The sequence below is a fragment of the Diuraphis noxia genome, unplaced genomic scaffold (genome assembly GCF_037042655.1).
Source record: "Diuraphis noxia isolate RWA-SAM2 unplaced genomic scaffold, SU_Dnox_SAM2 contig0002, whole genome shotgun sequence".
NCBI classification, from domain to species: domain Eukaryota; kingdom Metazoa; phylum Arthropoda; class Insecta; order Hemiptera; family Aphididae; genus Diuraphis; species Diuraphis noxia.
This window is the reverse complement of record NW_028301712.1, coordinates 71,516,039-71,522,806: the sequence shown is the minus strand read 5'-3', so window position 1 is coordinate 71,522,806 and position 6,768 is coordinate 71,516,039. Positions and strand designations below refer to the sequence as shown.

General features: G+C 28.6%; 1 long non-coding RNA gene across 1 annotated transcript; it reads left to right on the top strand.

Annotated features, from left to right (window-relative positions):
- The first annotated feature begins 3,751 nt into the window (after positions 1 to 3,751).
- Positions 3,752 to 4,948, top strand: LOC149058873 (uncharacterized). The gene is made up of 2 exons (XR_016190392.1): positions 3,752 to 3,956; positions 4,128 to 4,948. It is a non-coding gene; the product is annotated as an uncharacterized LOC149058873 (long non-coding RNA).
- Positions 4,949 to 6,768: the final 1,820 nt, after the last annotated feature.

Below are 6,768 nucleotides of genomic sequence, written 5' to 3'. Positions count from 1 at the left end.
TGTACTGAACAGTGGACGGACAGACACAACGGGAATATAATATAACCTTAAGGTTCTAAACTGATGTTTAATAACCTCAAACTAGCTAATAAAAATTTTAAATAAAGAACAAATATAATTGAAAACTCATCGTTAGTCATTAGCTTTAGCTATTTTGATTAGTGGATTGCTATTTTTTTTTTTTTTTTTGCTAAGAATGATATGTGATGATTGTAAGTTGTACTGTACTGCATATGAATTTAATGTATTCACTGCGTATATCTTTATATTTACTCTAAAAAGAAGTAACCACATTTATTAAAAAAAACATTTTTATAAAAATATACTTCTGCTTCTATAATATCTTAAACACCAATTGTTTTGATTACTGCTTTGTACCATTTCATTATTTCAATGAAAAAATCATAAACACGGATATCTTTGATATAAAAAAATATAACAAATATCAATGGATTTATCTTATTGACGTAATATATCATCTATGGCGAATAGCGATTTTCAGAGTTGCAGAAGACGCAGTCGATTTAAGATTATAACATTTCAATCACTAAAGCAGACATGAGAGATGAGACATGAACAAAAAACATACTGCATTCCTATTTTCAGACTTAAGTTCAGTATCAGAAGAGTTGGCGTAAGCATCACAGTGCACGCACGTCATGGATTTCACTGAAAGAGTCGATGTTTTAAAAGTAAGTTTGTTTTCATATGCTTCTGGAGATAAAAGCATACATTTATTTTTTTAATAGAATAAAATATAAATATTTAATGTCACTAAGAATGTGCTATCCAAGTGTCGTAACGCATAGGTATTTAATTTCCTAGTGCAAATGTATAACGTATAAGATACGCCGTAAAAGAAAACTTAGATTACATTTTCAAGGTTTTTGACAGAAAACATTTTTTATCAATATTTTTCGAGTGTAAACTACACAAATTCTGAAATACTTATTACTATTAGGTGCACATTGTTAAGATAATTTTGTAAATAATTCTACTTCTTGATGTATAACTTAGGTATGGGTGAATGGGTGATGGCTGCTCACTGACTTCATATTATATGGCTTTCATCATCAACTCTCATTATCTCGATGATTAATTATTTTTTTTTTACTTCGGATTTTTACCAAATTATTAATTTTATTATTTCGGCTACATTAATATACCAATGAACTTCAAATAAAAAAATAAAAATAAAAAATATATTGTTTGTAATCATAGGCGCACATAGGGGGGTGCTTGGGGCCTGGGGGTGCTTAGCACTCCCAGGTTTAAAATTAGCACCGCATAAACTATTTAAAATATTTATTACATAGTCATATCTTTTGAAATATTATTATATAAATCTATTTATGTATATCAGGATATTTTGAAAATATCAACAGTTAGTTTATCAGCAGAAATGATGGTTTTAATGAATAGTCTACCAGCCAGCTTTATATATGAAGGCATGAAAAATCAATGTTATAAAAGTTCGTTTCCAAATGTCTGTAAGCTATTGGGAATAACAATTCCAATTTCTTCGTCAACGTGTGAACACTCCTCAGCTATGCGTAGATTGAAAAACTGGTTACGCACCAATATGGACCAAGAAAGATAGAAAGATTTACCAAGCTATCTACGCTTAGCATTGAGAGTGATCTTACCAATAAAATAGAGGGGGAAATTATATTGCAAACATTTGCTATATCAAACAGAAAATTAAATCTTGTCTAACATTAATAATTAATGATTACATGTTATTATAACTTGTAATATAATTACAAAATATTTATTTTTATTTTTAATAAAATTTATAATTATTGCAATGCAATTATTATAGTATTAGGGTGGTGTAGTGGGGGGCTTCGCTCCCCACGGGTCTGTGTACTATAAATTATTTCAGCACCCCCTAAATTTACAACCTATGTGCGCCTATGCTTGTAATGTCATTTAAGAATCGTAGTATGAACCATGAAAACTAAGAAGTGATATACAAAATCAGCTTCTAAAAGCATTCTTTTATCTGGACGATTTAAAAAACAAATTATAACTAAGAAATGATCAGCTTTCGTATAATAATTTATTAATCCTATGCTATAAAAATAGGAACTATACACTTTTTCAGAAAACATATGTGATAGGTATATTAAAAGAGTTACATTAAAACGCTATATATTATTCAGCTCGCCAAAATCCGTTATCACTGTTTTTATTTATTAATTTATTTATTCACTGTATTTATTAAATAATAAATGGACACTGACGTACTGAAAAATAACAGCAGAATGCATTTTGGTTATTTCATATAAAGGTATGTACAATCTATTAATTTAATTGGGATCCAATTTATCTCTTGTTTATTAATTCTTAAACACAATACTTTAGAAGTATAGAATAAATAAATAGTAATAGTTAATAGTTAAATAGTTATAACTTATAAGCTTAAAAGTTATAAACCTATAAACTGTAAAAATTTAAAAATGAACATTAAAAATTACAATATTGTTCTAGTAGGTTAGGTAGTAGGTAGTTGAATTCTATAGTCGATAACTGACTTATGAAGTAATGTTATTTTTGTTAGGTATATGACTAATAAATCTTTGAATACAATATTTAAAAATATATACTAACTTATAATAATCAGGCAGGCATAATAATAAGTAGGTATTTGTATTATTTATATTATTGTGATTAACAGGAATTTATTATACTATTAGTCATATTAATAAACAAACTTATTACAGTAGGCTAAATTCTTTTTTATCGAAGGAATTGAAAATGGCAATGTAAATAAAAAATATATAACATTGATATACCCTAAAAAGTACCAACGGTTAATATTTTAAAATAATTGTTGGATATAGTCGTATGGAATATATACTTGCAAATTGCAATTGGCTATTAATTGAACATTGCAGTAATGTACTTATTTTGTCTATACAATACGCCGTGCAACACAATCCCAGTGGCAAGTGACAACGAACACAAATATATTTGTGAAGCGAAATCGTGGCGCAAATATAAGGACTCGGGAAGTCTCTGCACAGTCTATAATAATATCTCAATACGTGGATATAATTGACATTATCGTCGCGGGTCGGGAAATAACCACCAGCTGAAGATTCCTCAGTACTCACTACTCAGTAATCAGTTCCTCCTTCCTCGCACAACTCTGGGTAGTGGGCACCACTGTTTAAGAGTACGTATCAGTGGTATTTGTTGTCTCCGTCTTACCAGTGCGTAATATAGCAAATTTACGCTCAGCAGAACACTTGTAGCTCCTTTAGTTTAAAAATTACAGCGAATCGACCAATTATGAAACTTGATGGTAAGAACATTATCCGTGTTTGTACGTTGATTTTTTACGATAATTCAATTTTTAAGTGAGTTATGAGCATTTTTAATTTACTGTATATTATTAATTATTATGCTCATAACTCACTTAAAAATTGAATTATCGTAAAAAACTAACGTACAAACACAGATAATGTACTTACCATACACTTATGGGCAAGGCTTCATTTATATTTTATAATATTATTAATATTAATTGATAAATGATTTCATTTAAATTTAGTTTATCATTTGATTTCTATTGACAAAACAAATTACCGATAACCAGTACTTTGGAAATGTGTATTTTACAGTAATCTATTTATAATTATGGGAATACAATTCTTCTTCTCAATAATTAGATAGTCCGTATCCGATAATCAGATATCATTTTATATTACCGACCAATGGGACAAGTTTAACGTATTGACACTTTTACACTTTGTAGTTTATATAGATTATATTTTTGTATTTCGTTAATTTTCGTATTGCTATAAATAATGATTGAAGTGCATTGAGCGTTGTGCCTTGTGCGTAAATACCGTAAATGGCGTAAATGTGTTATGTCGTCTGTCGAAGACTGGTCGAATGACACAACTAGTGAGCAAATATTTACTTCATTTTACGATCTTCAAAATTAGGTAAGTACTAACTACTAAATAATAATTAGAGGAAAAAGAAAATATTAAAGCATATTAATTAAATTTATTAATTGTTAATAATAATCTACATGATAGTCATAACTCATAATATAACCTCACACTAAAATTCGTATTTTTGTTTCTATCTGTCTAACCTGAATTTTATTTTAGTAAGAATAAATAGGTAATGAATATAATAATAAATACATTTTACCAACAATGGCTAAATTGGCAATAAGAATTCTGGCTCTACCAGCAACAATTAGTGCTGCAAGCCTGCTAGTGAACGGGATTTAGTGCTGCAAGTAGAGTAATCGAGGAAAGAAGATCTTGTCTTAAAGCAAAAACTATCGACGCATTGTTATTTTTACAAGGCTATTAAAAGGAAAAATGAAGAATCTTTATTTTATAATTTTTTAAGGCAGTACATTTAAATATTAAGAGGACGCCACACCTGCATGTGTTGTCTCCGTCGTACAAGTGCGTAGCATAGCAAATTTTACGTTCAGCAGATCACGATTATCTCCATTAATTTAAAATTTAGAGTGAATTGACCTATTATAAAAATTAAAGGCAAGATTATTACCGAGGGCAACTCATAGGCATTTTATTATATTATTTTAATTTTAAACCGAGTTATGAGTATTTTTAGATGTAAAAATAATTTACAATTTTAAAATAGTCATAACTCGGTTTAAAATTAAAATATAATTAAAAGCCCTCGGTAATAATCTTGCCTTTAATTTTTATAATAGGTCAATTCACTCTAATATTAAATTAACGGAAATAATCGTGATCTGCTGAGCGTAAAATTTGCTATGCTACGCACTTGTACGACGGAGACAACACATGCGGGTGTAGCGTCCTCTTAAGTTGTTTTTTATTTTATTTTAATTAAATGTTAATTATGTATTTTGATAACATTTTTATTTTTTTGTATTTTAATGAAATGTTTATTTTGTATTTTGATTAAAAAGAAGATTGATATAGTATACTGAATACTTTAGACTACCTATTATTTTTTTTACGCTTTACTATTTACTTTACACAATTTAGGTGCTAGATGATAGTGTACACTGTAGATCTGCAGTGGTCTTTAACAATTTGAATAATGGTAAAGTCCATATAATTCAGTAAAAATGTGGACTGGGCCTTACTTAGTATACCCTCCTGAGGCCCAATGCCCATTATAATGGACAATTATTATCACTGATTTAGCGCCCAAGCTTAATTTAGTTTTTGTATTTTTATAAACCCGTTGTCCATTACAGTGGACATTTTCTCTTATCCCCACAAAAGCCCGCCAATTTTTCTTTGCTTATCTTATACTTCTATCAATATAACCTTAAACTAGTAATAATTTGGGAGGAAAAACATGTGTTTGATAATTTTTTTAAATGTCCATTGAAATAGACATTGGGATTGTAGTACTACAAAATGGAAATACGTGATGGGCCTCAGGAGGATACACTATATAGTATATTGTATATATTTAAGTAAAACGTATTGGGTTGGTCTGGACCGTATATTTTAAAGGAATGAATCGGGCAGGGCCGGACCGTAAATCCAAGTGATATAAAATAGGCCGGCCCGGATATCATTAGTAAAATTGTATTTTGAACGGGTTTGGACTTCAAAAGTTGGTCCCGTGCGGCGTGCAGGGCTATAGTATACATAGATTAGAACCATAGTTGCGCCAAAATGGTTATCATTGAGATATCAATATTTATTGAATTGTTGAAGTGCATTACGGTCTAAAGGAAAAGAATATCATTGTTAGACTCCTCTTTTTCGGGGTGAATGACCGACAGTTTGACTTCAAAACATGTGATAGGTAACGGCACCTCTATAATTATCATGGTTTAAGATATCTTAAACCGTGGATACTACTTATATTAAAATTTGTAAAAAAAAGTTTTCAATACTTTAGTCACAAATTCAACGAATATATAATTTTTAAAAATCTTACCTTGGGTACTAGTTTAGAATTATTAAAAAGAATAAAAAAATAAAATATGAATAAATTAAAACAATTTGATTTTAAAATATAATATTCTAGTTATAAAATATAAATAATAATTTATAGGATTCTCCATTTCTCCTGGAAGACCAATACATAATCTATAATGGTCTATAATCTATTCTGTACCAAGTTGTTCAAATTATTGTATGATATATTATATTGTAATCTAGTGGTCTTAAATAATTTAACTAACTTGCCAAAGTATTGACAAAGACAATTATATCATGAACTAGACTTCCGCCTTGCACTTATTATTAAACTCGTATAGTTCGTAGACCGTAGCATATGATATTTTTGAAATAATTACTGTAAATTATTGAAGAAATAACAAGTTTTTTTTAAAAAACCACAAATAACTTTGTTAATATTATATTTAAAATATAGGACGATATTTGTTATTTAATAAAAAAATTAAGTCATATTAACTATTAACTATCTTAAATTTAGGAATTTAAACTTAATACTAATTTAGTTTTGTGAAAGGCAGCAGACAGAAAATATTGTTATAATTCTCTAGAATAATTACAAAAGTGTAACATTGTCTTAAAATGTAATTATGTTAATTAATTTAAAAATTTAAAATTACTTTGCTTTAATTTGCTAAACATTGTGATTATTTTGCATAATATGTACTTTGTGTTTTCAACGTTGGTGTCACTGTCTACTACTTGTGATATTAAGTTTTTATCATTTTTTGACAACTATTTTTCTCCCATAGAAGTCGAGGTCTGGTATTTCAATACTCTGGTAAATGGTATAGTAACCGCGATGGCACAGCCGGCTTAACCG